Source organism: Mchenga conophoros, linkage group LG9 (genome assembly GCF_057382185.1).
Source record: "Mchenga conophoros isolate Kocher_MC1m ecotype Shallow Benthic linkage group LG9, M_conophoros_male_GT1.1, whole genome shotgun sequence".
Classification (NCBI taxonomy): Eukaryota; Metazoa; Chordata; class Actinopteri; order Cichliformes; family Cichlidae; genus Mchenga; species Mchenga conophoros.
Window position 1 is genome coordinate 30283339 of NC_140534.1, and position 16666 is coordinate 30300004.

Here is a 16666-nt window from a genome sequence, read left to right on the forward strand (position 1 = left end):
ACAGAAAGGAGGGAGAGGACGGACAGAGAGGGAGATTAACTGGCTTGGAAGTGGATTTGAGGGAAGGGGAGAAAGTGAGGTGAGAGGAAAGAAGGAAGAGAATTTAGAGAGGGACAAGAGAAATCCGAGTGATGAACAAATAAAACAAACAAACAAAAAAAAACACAGAGAAGGTGATGATGTTACTGAGGAAGAGGAATGTGAGAAAAAGAGAAGGGCAACATGAGGTTGGGGAGTTACAATAAGAAGTGCCTTTGATTAAACAGGCAGGATAATTCAGTCATGCTCCATGTCAGGTGTTTATTATCACATTGTAGCATTTGCATGTGAAAAAGACGCTAGCGCTTGCTTCGCCCCGGCCCTTTTTCCTGCCTTTTGATTGGCTGACAGCGCATCTGCGCTACACTGTTGCAAAGCCCCCCTGTTAGGAGTGCATGAACCCATTCAAGGCTATTCACAGAGGGCCCAATATGTCAAACGGTTATTATTGGCAGCGTTAGCCAGGGAAACAAATAGAGGCGGAGAGCCTCATAATGAAAGGGAATAAATTGTTTTAATCAATTCTCCTCATTAATCAATTTGGAGCAATATGTCAAAGGCACAGCCCCAGATGATACTGCTGACAAGTCACATAAAGCATTATTTTGTAAATTCTTCAAATTTCAAGTAATATTAAATTAAGGGATATCTCTTTGTTTTTCCTATTATTACTAATGTTTTTATTATTGGTAATATGGATGCAGTATAAATTAAAATGTCAAAGGTAATCTCACCACAAAGAAAACCACCAAAAGCCATAACTTAGACGATCTTCTTGTCATTTCTTCTGTAGCTATTAACCTCTCTTTACTCGCCCTTCCTTGAATCCCCATGTTGGTGAAAAGTTTGCCACTTGCATAGTTTTACCTACAATGTGTCACTTTTGAAAGATTTAACCGAATCCCCCGTCTAAGCCTCCCCCTCCCTCTACCCACAACGCCCACTAGCCCCCACCTATCCCGTCGCGGGACATTCAGGTAACTAATCTGCCTTTAAATATGTCTCGAAGGAAGCTCGGCTAATTAGTATCGGAATTTACTGCCTTCACTTTTATTGACTTGTCCTACTTCTCCGATAATTAACTAATGAGTAAAGTAATGAGCTATGTCGTTCAGTCTTGCTGTTCAATTAGGGTGCAGAATCAATTATTGAAAATAGTTTCTGATGCCAACACCGCCTGGTATGGCGATTGCATGCAGAGAGGGGACAATGCTGATATGACCAAAGGGAAGGAACGTTGTAATGTTATTAACTGCTTTGAGTGAATATCGCACCTGAAATAAAGGCTTCACCTTCCATCATGTTGAAGTGAAAGCAAGAAGTGAACCTTGTCTTGTCACGTTTTCTAACTCTTATTAATTTGTATGTTCAGAGTTGCTGACAAAACATGAGCATGCACCAGGCCTCTGCAGTATGTAACCCAACACGAGCCTCCACTCCAAAAACCCAGTGGAGCTGGAGCTGTATGAGGTCTCTCAGTAAACAAAGTGTCATTGAGGCATTTCCGAGCTTAACAAAAACATTGGGTTCATTATAGAAAATTAATTAGAGTAACACGCAACCAAGTGTTTTGGCTGATAATGAACTCTCTATCTTGTCAGGCCAATTTAGTCTGATGCTCTTTGATAATTATGTTTACATCAAAATCAATGCCCCTTGTGATGAAATGGAGCCTATTACAATTCATCATGTGATTCAATATTATACGAAGGCAATACAATAAAGTTATGTTCTTTGTGACAGCAATGTTTTCAAAGTTGCGATGTGTATGTGTGCGTGGTTGTGGGGTTTTTGCAATCCATGTAATTGGTTATTAAGTTACTTATTCAAATGAGCAGTACTGTTAAAATTGTACCTTTTTTAGGACAAGCTTTAACGAGGCACCGGTATTATGACTGGCTTTAACTTAATGTTAAGGTTCTTGTGTAAGCTTTTATCTAAATTCCTCATTGTGCTGGTTATGTGGTCTATTAGCTAATATTACCTTGTTGTGCAGTAAGGTACAGTAAGGTGGGCCGTACATCCTCTGGACAATACAACCAGCAAGAGTTTTCAATGTTACTGCAAAAGTAGGTAGAAGGGAGGAAATTCATGAACTCATTTCCTCAATCCTGAAACAATCTAGAGTGATTACACTGACTCTGCACACGCTCATTAGGATTCTGTCTGTGCCAGTGGAGGAAATGGAGGGTTAGTTAACTTCTGCAGAATTTCTCAAGGACAAAACTGATTTTATGATAAGGAAGTTACTTTTTGGATGTGTAGTAATTTTCTTCTGCTACCCAAAGTTAGTTTCTGTGAATTTAAACTCACGTCACTTTTAGCTTCAAGTGCACTGATAAAAAAATGAAAAAAAAATTCATGCTATCTAGAATACAAGATTGTAACATGGATGTCATAGTGAGGGTAATAGTAACAGACATGCAATTATCCTGTTTGTATTGATGTCATACTTTATTATATTACATTAGAACATACAGATATAAATGTCATGCTTTTTGCTATGTTGCTTTTAAATAATTCTCCACATGATCTTATTATTTTATTTGAGTAAGCTCTATCATTTAGTCTGGTAATATCCTAACATCTATAAATATCTTTTGTGTTTGTAAAAGTAAGTTAGGTTAGAAACACTTTTTTAAATCATTAAAGCTCATTTGTTAAGTTAGTTATTAAATAGTTAAAATTCTTCTGCAAAAATTGAAATGTTTCTCCTTGAATGCAAAACCAACAATACCCATCAAATTTAAAAGAACATACTAAACACTTTTAAAGTGACATTGTTAGATACTACTATAGTAATGTTATTAATTTAAAGACTGCTCTTGTTTGATATGTTTTCAGACAGGCTCCTGCAGCATTAACTTTACTTGAGAAATTCTAAAGAAGCTACTTTTTGGATGTACAGTAATTTTTATCTGCTAACAAAAGTTAAAGCTAAAAGTTAAAACACCGATTTTATCCGTCTGATGAAACATGAACACTTTGTGCTAATATAGGTAGAACATTTACATGGTTTACTAAACATTTAATTCAATTTTATGTAATAATATCACTTAAAAGTACACTGAAAAAAAGGGACTGGCCATCTCTTGGATTTATGTAAGCATCTTGCATGTATTTAACACAATTGCCTCATGTTTTAAAGATAAATGTAACTATATAGTGTAAAAACTACATGATATGCAGAAAGGGTGTATTAAATTGTTTATATCATGTTCAGGTGAAGTAAGTCAATAAGATAGCAACGTTAAATCTCGTGAAACCACGCGTGATTTCATCTCGCGGGCTTTGGATCGTGGTTTAAAAAATGCATCCATCTCAGTCAAGTCGAGCAGCCAACTCTACGTTTTTTGGTATGTCTTGATTTTTTTGAATTAATATTTACCATATTTCAGCCAACTGTAGTTAAACGTCTAAAGTGCCGCCATGTAACATGCTAAAAAAGAGCCGTTAGCTTATTTGCTGTTTTATCTGTTATCAAAGAATTGGCGCTTTTTCATTTGAATTTGTCTTTGGCACAAGAGCCGTAATATCACATTAAACCTAATTACGAGGCACTCATAACATAATTTGGTTTTCTGTGTGAATAGATTTGTCAACTGACTCTTCAGTTACATTGTGTATTTACTGCACCGTGGTGTTAGTGAGATTTTGGACATTGAACAGCTTTAGCTAATATCATCAGCGGTATTATGCTAGCTTACATCCCTACCCCTCCTGCCCTCACCTGCTGTCCTTTTGTTTTTGTTTTTGTTGATGCACATTGAGAGACCACATCTATTCTGCATTTCACCAGGAGTCAGCTGATGGATTGTGGGTTCAAGGTGTTATGGTAAGAAAGTATATTCTATTTTCGCTTAAGGTTTCTGTAACTTAATTATAATAGGTTTTTTATAATTATTAGGTGCATGCATACTCAAATAGACCACCCTATTAATACAACTGAGAAATCCAAAATCTGCCATAGGTTTGACTTATACCTGTATGTATTGTCAGAAAGGTGATTACTGGACTCACATTAATGCACACTTGAACTAAAATGAGGTTGTAACTTGTGGGTTCTTGGGTTGCAAATCAGAAATAAACATCTTTGGATTTTTTTAATCCCATAAGATCTGGAAACACAGTTTTTATTCAACAAAACATTACTGATTATTAACCAAGCACAGTGCCTGCTGTTATTTCAAAATAATTTTATGTCATTTCAGATGAAATGCAGCATTCCAGTGCATCCCAACCATGCCTTTACAGGTTTCTGACGGAGCTGAGTTTCTCTCTGACAGTCTGCTGAAAGTGTTTGCAAAGTGATCGGGGGAACAGGGCACAAAGCTAAAGGATGTAGCTGCCATGATGACAGTAAGAACTTTAAAATTCTTTAACTACAAAGTGTATATGTATTGCATTAGGTCAGTAAAAGATTTTTATGCTGCATCCATTGAAACAGTCAACTATTACCTGTGAGTACTGATTCCACCGAAAGGATGCCATAATTTCCGTCATGCATTTACTGGCCCACTGAGAAAAATTGATCTTTTTAAAAAAATAAATGTTCTGGAAACTATATATCCATAAAGTTGATGTCAAACAGGAACTTTTGATATTGCTTTGTAGATGCTGGTGTTGCATGTTGACTGGTTTAAGTTTTGGTCTGGGATCATTTTCTTCTGTGCTACTGAAAAGTTCACAAATCTCTGTTTTCTTTGTTATAATACTTTAGGATGACATTAATGCTCAAAGGGAGTCTCATCAAAGTGCTCCGCATCTGTGTGAAAGACAATTGCAACATCTTGGTGCAGGAGTTCATGGTGAGTGTTTTATGAGTAGATTGTGGCTTTGCAACATTTTAAAATGCATTTAGTTATCCACTTGATCCTCATTGGACCAGTTAGGACCAGTAGTCCTCTTTAATAATTTGAAGTTCACATGAGGCCTGGTAGTGAACTCAGCCGCCGGCCCTTGAGGCCCCACCCCTGTATTAGGGGTCACATCAGTGTGAAAAAACTTTAAATTTGTCATTCTAGTGAACAAAGGAAAATCCCACCAATATTTACATTAGCTTTTGTTTGAAAAAAAAAAAAAGACCAACAGCTAACCAAATTGTGGGGCTGAAAGTCTAAATTCTAACATCTTCTGAGTGACAAAACCTGGATTTCTGATGGGCCGGTGTCTTTCTAAGAAAAACTAATGTAAAGCATTTGAAATTATGTTTTTCACCCTCTCTTAGAAACTCTGTTAGACCATGAATGGCAGCATGGCAGGCCACTCTTTGGCTATAGCTATTTACTATGTTGCTTGCATTGGTTTAAATTACTCTAACATTAGAACTGGTAGATTCAAAAGAGATGAGTTTAAAAAGGAATCTTAAAGAAATGTTTTGTGTTTAACCAGGACTTGACTGAGGCCACTGCACAGATTGAGAAAACCACAATGAACATCTGTCTCCAGAGGATGCACCAGGCAATGACTTTTCTGACGTTGGCATCATCATCGAGGGTATAGTAGTTCTTCAAGATCTGGATAACGTGACCTTTGCAGTAGCCATGCTGTTTGGACCTTTTTTTATTCCTTCAATATGAGTTACCCATCACAACTCTGCTACACTTTTGAGGTGATTCAAAGGGTGGTAATGGAGTTGGAAGCAACTCAGCTCTCAAGAAAAGCTCACAACTAAGACAAAACTGCTCCTGCAACGAAGCTCACTGTTATGCATGTGAGGTGACCAGCTCTAGGTGAGAGGACATTTAAATCTCACACTTGTTCTGCTGCATTTTTGAAGCTCAATTCCAGGAACAGATCGCAGGGTTCATTTTTATATACACTGCAACTGCCATGAGGACGAGCCGTTTTTTTGTTGTTGTTGTTGTTTGTTTTTCCTTTTGCTCTGTACAAGTTCTCTGTCTGTTTGGCAGCATTTTTAAATTTCTCTTTGTATTTTTTCTTTCTTTTACTAGTGAAGAGATGTAGCATGAACAGTTATACAGTCTAAATATCCCATATGGGTCGTGTGAAATGGTATTTTCAGTTTCATTCAGTTGAAGTAAGGAACGTTGAATATTTCTAAGCTTGCTGTTTTGAACCAAGATGTCACAGTATGATCAGTGCTGTATTTTTTGACAGTCACCGTATCAATGTTATTTTTGCATCTCTTGAATAAAGGTTTTGACCTGCAAGTGCTAATTTCTTTAGTTATTGGGGTAAAATGGGTAATGTTAATAGGAAGGTGTTTGCCAATTCAGTAACCTAATTTAATGTTAATGGAAACTAACATTACCTCAAATTGTTTAGTTATAATTGTTGTTTAACTGAATCTTGACGTCAGAGGCCTTAAATAGAATGTTTTGTATTGTTCTTTCCCAACATTTTTCAAAAGAAAGAGTCTAATTTCTTTGCTGTGATTGATTCCAGAGAACACGGAAGAACTGACATTATTTAACTGTTGGTTTATATAGATTCAGTAGTGGAGTAATGTCAGTTTAATTCTTTACCTACTGTCAATGCAGTGAAATTAGACATTTTGTTTTGAAAGGTTACTGGTGGATGCCAGCAACCATCTTGGAAGAGAACAATATAATCTGTTATAAGGCCTCCATTTGAAAATTGTGTATTTGATACTAGAATATAATAGCAAAATGTAATTTGAAGATAACATGTAGTATTTAAGTGACCAAGTAGTATTGGGTAAAAGTTATTGAATGGTGTTGGGATAAAGTGAGAAAATTGTGAAGGATTAAAATATTTCAAGAGCTCAAATTACTTCATCAAAACATGTTTAAGTCACATTTTATCAACACAAATTGCACAGGTTTATTGAACATGAATAAATTGTGTTAATTTAACTCAATTGTTTAAGTTGCTGCCAAAGCAAAACATCTGTGTGCAACAAATGTCCACCATTGAATTAAGTAAATCCAACAACATATTTTTTTCAGTGTACAAAAATTAGACAACAGTACTAACTACTAGACCACTATAGCACTTGACTGCTTGCATTAAAATGAATACTGCCTTGTTCATATTAGTGAAAGTACACCGACTGTACTGTTAGTTAGTGTATATGTTCTCCTTTTAGCAAAAGATGACTAAGTGTATTTCAAGCAGTCTGTAAGATGTGAAAGAAAATGTATAACAGATGTTATAATAGCCCGAGGCCTCCCACAAGTTATTTTTCTTACAAAACAGCACTGTTATAAAAAGGTAGCAACCCTTTTAATGGCGAAAATCTTGCAATGTGAAGTTGTAATTTTTAAAAGTAATGTTACTGAATTGTTTGTTACATCAAGCTCTAAATTCAATATGACTTTGCCATCACAGTGTAAGGCGTATAGGTGACAGAACAGGAAAATTCTACCACTTTACGACATTCGAAAAGAAGCCTGGGAAAGGATACCGGCGTGATTTAAGTAACAGTGTTGGAAAATTTAAAGGACTTGTGGATTCATGCCAGTACTGGTTGGTGTAACCGTGGTGGAAACATGAATAAAGATAGTTGGATGAACTCCCAGTTTTTCATGGCTGAGTCATTGTTTTTAAAAATGTCCACATGAAGGCACATGTATAGTGTGTCTTATGCAACAGCAGTGACAGGAACTGTAGTGTGCATGTACTATAAGTATACCTGTGTGTGTGTGCAGTTTGATTCCACTGCTTAGCTTTTCTGCTAGTAAGCCCACAGATCATAAAAAAAACGGTTCTACTGATAATTAAAGCAATGAAGTTGATGTTTGATGTTGATGAATGATTAAACAAAGACAGGAGGTATAAACACTAATTAAGTGGGTTTTGCATAACATCAGAATTATGAAAAAAAACAGGAAAAAAGCTGAAGCACGAGCATTCGGAGAGGGGAATGGGACGAAAGAGGTGGATTAAGGTCCTGCAGAAGGAGAGAAGAGGGGAAGACACAGAAACATCCCACCACAGTGTTTTGGAGGTATCAATATTCTATTAATATTCACAATGCCAGAGGTCTGGTATGGTCTGGTATGCCAGTCAGTGCTGAGCCGATGTGACAGGCTCCCGGAAAGACGCTAAAGCCAAGGACATTAAATTCCCCCTGACAGCAACCTTGGAGACCGTCCCAGGCACGCGTCGCTTCGACTGCGGTAAATCAGAGAAATAAACTCAAAAGAACATAATGGAGTCGGCTCTCATCATTATTATGACAAGCAGGTTTATTTAGTGTACAGTTGGCTCTCCTTCAGTGTCTATGCGTGTTTGTGTGTGTTTGTGCTTGCCTTGCTAAGCTTTAATGAGCCAACCAAGAGTGACTGTCAACTGTCATAAATTCCTGTGCTAAAGCCGTCGTTGGACTTTCCACGTGGTAATGCCAAAAGATTATGAAGAAATTAACTCGAAAGCAATCAAAAAGCCACACTCATAAACAAAAATTAATAAATGAACACCTAGTGCTTACTTGCAGATGAAGGAAATGTGTCATTCAGTAAATGACACACATTCACCCGGGAGGGTCATACTGATTAGATTCCCAAACCAAAATATTAGCGCATAACGTTTTTGTGATTTTATGATTTTCCGTTATTGCGTCAAATATATACATCTTCACGTCGCATTACTGCATTCTGAATTCCAGTATATGAAGAATTTATTGCAACAGAGACATCACAGCTAGCACACTTGGAACAATACAGATTTAACCTTTGGCCATTTTCTTATGTAGGGATCCAAGATGACACATTTCTCGGTAATTCATTTTGTGGCATACAGTATGTAGATCATGGGCTTTATGATTCCAGAGATGGGGAGAACCCTTATACCTCCCTGCCAACTACATACTGTATTTGTTTTTCTGATTATATCCACAAAATGAGAAATAAAACAACAGCTTATGGCACTGCAGACAGCCTCAAGCGAGCTATCTGGGGGTCCTCTATCATCCGTGCCTTCCACCCCCCACCCCACCCCTCCTTATAATAGAAGCCTTGGCCAAACCTTATCATCACTCCTTCTATTTGAATAGTATCACATGCTGGCCAGAGGAAATGGAGATGTCATAAAAAATTGTATTGATTTTTTTTGTACTTGTTGTCGCCATACATTAATTTCACCAAATAACTATAGCGCTCCTGTTTTAAGCCTGGCTTTTGTGGAATGTGTCATTTATTTTTTTTCTCTCCCCTCAATATGTCGTAACAGATTCTGGTGACGTTATCTTTCAAGTACAGCGTGACTGATCCTTCTGCATCTTGTCAGTCTCCTGAAAGAAAGGCCTTTTTGACATGCACAACCACACTGCAGCAGGATTAAATGTGGCATGCTGAACAGTAGACTGTAGATGACCTCCTAGTCCCATCCAAGGACTGTGGCTCTTTTAGTTTGTGTGCGTGTACGTCTGTGTAAATGAAGATGGGCACTTCTATAGGACATATCTGTATTTATTACCTGTTTTTCCTTGTAAGAAACCTGCCTGCTTGTACTCACTGTGCGAGTGTTGTTCCTGTGTGTGTGTGATGTTCCACAATGACAAATTCACACCTTCTAAAGACAGAACCAATGTCCACACACTTAGGCTGTTGTCCTTATACCCCCTTCACCAACGCCAGTTTCTCCTCTCCGGGTCACCTGGTGTAAGCAGGTGAGAAGCTCTGTGGAGGTGTGAGTGTGTGTATGTGTTTACCTTTAACTCTAGCCAGACACATCTGTCAGGTGTCAGTCAGAGGGATTTAGCAGGGCACAAGCACTGCTGTGAGCTTTGTTGTGCCAGAAACAGTTTATTCATTAAATAGGGGAGTTGTATATACATGTTTTTGTTCTTAACAAATGTGTGTATATCTCTGTATGTATACAAGAGTTTGTGTAAGGTCAGTTTATGTTTGTCACCTCTGTCACACACATATTAAACACACAAGCACAGCAAAGATTATTCCATACGCAGTATAAGCAACCCCCACCGCCCCTCTAACAACACTCAGCACAAACTAGTGACACAAAGAGGCACCAATGAGGAGGTCAGCACAAAAGAAAAAAAAATCAGAAGGGGTCAGCATATGTCCAGTCGGCGTACAACACCTCGCAAGACAACTGTCCCAACCAAGCAGATTGGGTCTCTCCTACAGCTTCAGTGTGGTGTGGTGCACGGCTGTGTGTGTGTGTGCACGCGTGGGCATGCATGCGATGCTTTTCATTGTACAGTGCGTGCATGTACTGACCCATGTCACGTACAATACTGCACAAGTGAAGATGGGGCAGAATAGCAGGAGAGCTGCATGGGCAGATTTGGGTGTTGCCCCCAGGGTGTGTGCTGTGGTCTCCATAAGCACTGACGTGACAGGCCTTAGACCCATATTTTTGTGCCTTGATTATACTGCAGGTCCAGGTAATGAGGTTGGAGGGATAGTCCTGAATTTTATCTCCAGTACGGAGCATGTTTAATTCAGACAAGAACCTCTCGACTCATTAAGGCTATGAGAGAGAGAAGGAGAGAAGACAGTAGCTGCGGTGCTCGCAACTAATTCAGGCACAATGGACAAGACAGTCTTTAACAGATATATTGAGACATCGTTCTATACCGATGTGTTTTAAAACATGGCTTTAAAATAGAGACGATTTATAATGACAATTTTTAACATTCTTTATATGAAATATAGAAATTGAAGTTAGGAAATAGAAACAGAGAAGTGTTTAAAGTCTTTTGTACACCCTCTGAAACAAGTAACACTTTACTGGAAAAGTGAAAAATGGATTAAAGAAAAATAATCTGGAGAATCTGTTGGAAATCTTCTCGGTGAATGCCGACTTTTACAAAGCATAGGGTTTGTCTTTATAATAAAACCTCAGTCGTTAGGTCAGTCAGTGGCACAGCAAAGACGTAACATCAATGGCTACAGCACACTACAGTCATGGATGTGGGTCCCTATTTGTTGTTTATGTTCTGCCTTCCGCCACAGCCACTGATCCATCCAAAGTTAATCACTCCAAACAGCATTGCAATTAGTGCAGTTTGGAGTCAAACATCCATCTCCTAGTCTATCTATCACCATTTTTTTTCTCTATGTGGTAATATTCCCCAATTAAAGGATTATTGTAGCCTACTTCATCAAGGGCTAAAGTAATCAAGATTAATCTCAGTGAGCTGACACGCGCTGTTTGCTAAGGAACACACAGAACAATTGCTCTGGGCGAGCATCATTAGGAAATGCAATAAAATTAGGCAAACTGATTATATTTCAGAACTGGGGAGCAAAATAAAAACACAATTTGGGGAGGGCTTCAATTATGGTGGCAGCGCTTGCTTGTTTGAACATCAGCTATTAAACCACTTTACAGTTGTTGCAAGTTTTCATCCACACAGGACACATGTGCACTCGTATACAGGTGTTTGTCTTCTTTTTTCTTAGGCTGCATATATCTGTCCTCCTCTAGAAGGCACATTCTTGTATATATTTTATTCATGCAGGAAGGCTAACTGCAAACTACTTTCAGCCAGTTATTGACACTGATTTGGTCTTAGCCAACGGCTCCAGCTATCATTTAAGGCTTCTTTGTCAATTGGTATCTAATAGGGGTTAAGTGTTTCGAAATCTGTCTTTTGAGGAAAACACCACCAGAAGGGAAGATTTAATTTAACTACAGCTCAGATGGAAAAAGGAGTGCAATATGAGCACTGCTGGATTTTTTTATGTGCACGTAAGTTTTAAATTGCATTTGCATTTAGGTTTGTGTGAGAATTCACTGGGTGCTGTCCTTGTGTTTGGTTTATTTTTCTGTGTTTCTCAGTAGCTTGGTGGGGTATACCAGGACAATCTATTTATGTCATTCATGGCCACTCAGTAGTGAACAATACTCTGAAACACACACTGTGATTTGCCGGTTAGCAGTGAAACCGTTTTAAATGCTTATTAATCTTGCCTAAGGCAAAACTCTTCCTCCTCCTCTTTCCCCAAAATGGGAAAATGAATGAAAATACATGGAAATATGAAAAATACCTTATCTTATCACTGGATGGAGGTAATATTGTGTGATCCCTTGCTGAAATAGCTCTGAACATTCCATGAATATATTTTGAATATTCCCATCGCCTATGTTTGAATTGATGTACAGCAGTGTGTACAGGGATTTGTGTTGTGTGTCACCCTTATCACAACATTTTCCCAATCAACGCTGACAAGAAGGACCACTTTCCAGTCATTTAGACTGGCTGAGGGAATGAAACGGAACGCCCTTATTGTTTTTCCTCAGCAGACATATCCTCGACTCTCTTCCTTACCTTGGATTATTGCATGTGGCAACAGACAAAAGCTTAGCTTAGCTGACTGACATAAGTGTTGATGTGCAAAATAGAGATACGTTATGTCTGCATCCGACACCTCCGCTTTTCATAAGATGCGGCAAAGCAATAGATGAAGGTGTATATACAAAAAAAAAAGCTTTTTGTTTTGCTTGAAATACGGGCTAAGGAGAGAAATTTATATTTAATGTATTCTCTATTGTAGGCATCACATTTTAAGGTATTCCGTTCAACAGGTCCTTTGCTGTCACTGGATGCAGTTAGAAGATCCTGTGTTTTCCTCATTTGTGGCTAAAGCTTTTAAAATGTGTCTTTTAACTTATTGTATAAACCAGGCCATACATTTTATGCCTAAATTTAACCAAACAGAGACAGAAAAAAAGTCACAAAGAAAAATCTCTTAAGTACAGTAGAGTAATTATGAACACTGACTACACCTTCTTCTTCTTCTAGAAAAAGCTTTTTTTGGAGCATGTTGGAAAAAGATACTAAAACAACTACAACTTGCATTAAAATGTGATTGCTTTGACTAAATATCACATTACAACTACTGTAGTTTGGAATGAAGAGACCCCTTTGTGGATGTAACCACAAGTCTACCTCAAGTTGTAATCCAGTAGTAAAACCCGAGACTGCATTATATTACATTAGAAAACATGTAAAACCGTTCTGTGGCTGTCAGTTGTTAAATTAGTAGCTTGCTCGTTACATTATTTCTAAATAACAAACATGCAGAATACTAAATGTTGCAGCTTGTATGAAATGTGGCTCACCATATTAGCTCTACGTTGAATATTTTGGAAGATTTTTACACCAGATGCCCTTTATGAAAAAAAAAACATCCTAGAGCCCCGTGTCTCCTCCTGGTGTCAAACTGGGATCTTTTGTTTGCTAGGTGATGTGTAAAGCACTCCACTAACCACGATTACGGAAAGAAGAAACACAGCTTGACTTGGTAAAAATTCATATACACCACAAAAACATAGATGAAATCAGTTTTTGCGTGTTTATTTAAGTTTTTCAATTTTAGGAAATGTTCTTTAAGAAAAAGAAAATTTTGTTTTTTAGCCTGGTTTTGCATTCTGCATCTGATATGAAGGACAAAAGGCAAAAACAGCAGTGAATGGTGGGGAAAAGCAGAAAATTCAATTGTCTTGCAAGTGAAAAGTTTGGCAATTCAAGTGGCGGGAGAGTTATAGTATCTAATGAGCAGATAAACTGTGTCATAATGCATCTCATCAACCAAACATTATGTTTAACACTACTATGAAGAAAGGAATATGTTATGACTGCACTGAATAGATGATAATCCTGGGTCAAGCTAGAGGGCTGCATTATGCAGCTTTCCCAATGTTCATATTATTTATATTATATTTTACACTGGCCCTCTGCCACTGATGAGTTCTGACCCAGTGAATGACTTTCTTGAATAGCATAATAGTTCATTTATTTGGGGTCAATTTTATATTTGCAGCCCACATATGGATGAGAACACATGAAATCAATACAATAACACACACATATGCCACTATGTGATATTCATTGTTCTGAGAACATAATCAATACGCTCATAAAAAAAAATCAGGATGACCTTATGGCACCGCATAACCCACTTGCTTATGATTAACCTTGTTCACACTGCGCCACTGACCTGTGCCTATAGACCTTATAAATTATAAATACAGTTCATTATCATAGTCCAGTCATTAAGGGATATCATACCCTACACATAAGTGTTTCGTTTTTGTCCCAACTGAGATAACTCTCTCACTGTTTTGTTTTGTTTTTAGTTTCGTTGAGTTTATTCTCATGCTTCTTCATGCTTTCCTCTCTCTCCCTGTCTCCTTTCTCTTCTTCTGTTTTGCATATTGTCAGACCTCTGAGGATGGGGCAAGAAAAAGGGGAGAAGAAAAAGAAGCGAGACGGATAGAAATAGTTAACAAACTCTGCAAATGATTGATGGGCTAATTTCAAGCCCTGAATAAAGCAGTTTCCTAAGTCTGTTGATTCTCCATTTATTAGGGAATAGAAGCATTTATCAAAAAAGTCACATTTTTTGCTTAAGCAATAATTGCATTTTTAAGCCCTCATTAGGTCTTCCATGCATACATAATCCAATTGAATAAATACAGGGTTGGAGTGAAGAATTAATACCCCTCCTATGGTAAACTGAAAGTTGGAGATTCTGCAGCTTGACTCCTGTTCATATAGAATAATATACTGAAACTACTGCGAGGTGAAGTAGCAGCTAAAGCTCAAATGCTTCCAGTGGTTTCATTTAATATTTACTATTAAAATTTTATACTTACTAGTACTATAAAGACAGTTTTTGGTGGTCAGAGCACAGGCGTATTTTTGGGGTTTAGCAGTCTGTTGGTTGATCGTTGCAAAATGGCACAGGTTTATTTCATCCAAATTAATATTATCAACCCCATCTATTACTAAAATGGTAAATAACAAATAAATATTGTCATGTTAATGCTAAAAAGTGGAGTCTGTTATTTGTGAAATACAGTCAAGGAGCCCAAAAGTGTTACCATCCATCAATGATCATTTATAAGAAGGAAAATGCTAATGAGTAAAATCATTTTTGGTTTTTATTGGTGGTTTTATGAGTGTCGTGATGATCGCAGGGCAGAGCCTCACTGTGGAACATTTCAGTGCTTTATCTCTGGATTAGCGGCGATGCACATTAGGTGAGTGTTGCTCTCTGCTTCCTGTATCGCCTGGCCAAAGACGTGTTTTTCCACTTTATCTCCTACCAGCCCACTGTAGCTTTAGCCTTGTGCGTGTGTAGTAACATCAAAACAGCAGTCATGTCTTGTTACCTGGCAACGGTCCCACTAGCCAGCTAAGGCTCTTGTTCCAGTAGAGAGAGCCAGTTTTAATCACCTAGCAAATTTCCAGCACTGAAAACAGACAGGGCCTCAGCTTAATCTTGTTAGCACGATGAGGCCGTTTTCAGATATCATTGCTAATCAAATCATCCCAAAGGCTTTGAGCCTGGGGTTTGTTTTTTTTTGTTTTTTTTTTGGTTAGAGATGTAGTAGTAGTGGTGGATGGAGCAGATGTGTGTGTGGACATGGTGGGGGGGAGGTGATGAAGCTGGTGTCTGTGTATTTTTGTGTGAATTCATCTATGTGAGCATTCACAGAGCGGGGAGGTGGCTTGTGGTTTGAAAAACATGCCAAGGTGCAGAAACGGTAAAAAGACAGTAAAGACACAGCGGTATTCCACTGCATTACACGCACTCTTAGAAATGTCAGTGTACAGCTGTACACAGCTGTACACAGCACATGCATACTCATCATTGTAACCAATACCTCCCTCTCTGCCTTCCCCTCAAAACTCTGCTTGTGAGTGTTCACTCCAATTTGAAAGGCTCCTCCACTTTTCCCTGTAGATAACCTGCATTTTTTTAATAGCCCAAAGCCACTCACCAGCACCCAGAGAGACTTCCCAACCCAGGGCCCAGGAGAGCCCACACAACAGAGAGAAAAGGAGAACAAAGCCAACCTGCAAAGTCTTAAAAAGTTAAAACATGTACTTTGATAGCCTCGGCCTACCTATCGCAGCAGCACTGATCCGACCCCAGGGAGACTGACAGCACTGCAGAGAAAGCGGGGATACAGAGGAGAAGAAGAAGAAGTGGGCCACAGCAACCCCAAAGTCTTCACTTCTTCTATTTTCCATATCTACATGCACACAGGAGTTTGATATATGCCGAGCTGATGGTTTCATCAATTGCACTGCAATAACACCGCTTTAGTCCAACTACTTTCTGCATTAGCATACGTGTCTTTGAACAGTACAGTATGTGAGAGACGAGAGCTGTGAAATACTGTACACTGAGAAGAGCACAACATTTGAATGCAGTGGGAGCACCCTGGGATTTCCACTTGCTGGTACAACTTGAATTTCCTTTTGCAAATCTCCCAGAGCACATTGATATTGTTTAGTGACGTTAGCGCATGGATTGTGCTTTGAAACCTTCGCACTGCATTGAAAAATGCATCTAAGCTTTGAAGGAATAGCTCTACAAGCACTTTGAGAATGATGCATTTTCATAGCAATAGCGATACAAAAGTAGTATTTTATTTATAAAAGTGCTATAAATTTAGTTTCATGCTGGCTGTTTTTTTAGAAATCATAGAATTTTCAAACCTGATTGTCGAGTAGTTATTTAGATTTTTAAACCTGAAATTTCTCCAGCAAGAGACAATAAAGGATATTTCAATTCTATTCTAAAGGCACATTGCTGAGTCTGTGAAAATGCCTAAAAGCTACCTGAAATTCCAAAATATTACTGTTTAGAATTTCATCTTACAGCACTTTAGACTACAATCCACATTTTAATTTATTCTCTATACTTTATCTTCC

The 16666-nt window shown here is 38.1% G+C and overlaps 1 long non-coding RNA gene across 4 annotated transcripts; it reads left to right on the top strand.

The window, feature by feature from the left end:
• Positions 1-3092: 3092 nt before the first annotated feature.
• LOC146567530 (uncharacterized) lies at positions 3093-6964 on the top strand. 4 transcript variants are annotated; one of them, XR_014893935.1, is made up of 6 exons: positions 3106-3141; positions 3263-3395; positions 3811-3874; positions 4251-4398; positions 4760-4847; positions 5431-6964. It is a non-coding gene; the product is annotated as an uncharacterized LOC146567530 (long non-coding RNA). The 4 variants fall into 4 exon arrangements; XR_014893933.1 differs by having other exon boundaries at positions 3093-3395; XR_014893934.1 differs by having other exon boundaries at positions 3093-3395; positions 3839-3874.
• Positions 6965-16666: the final 9702 nt, after the last annotated feature.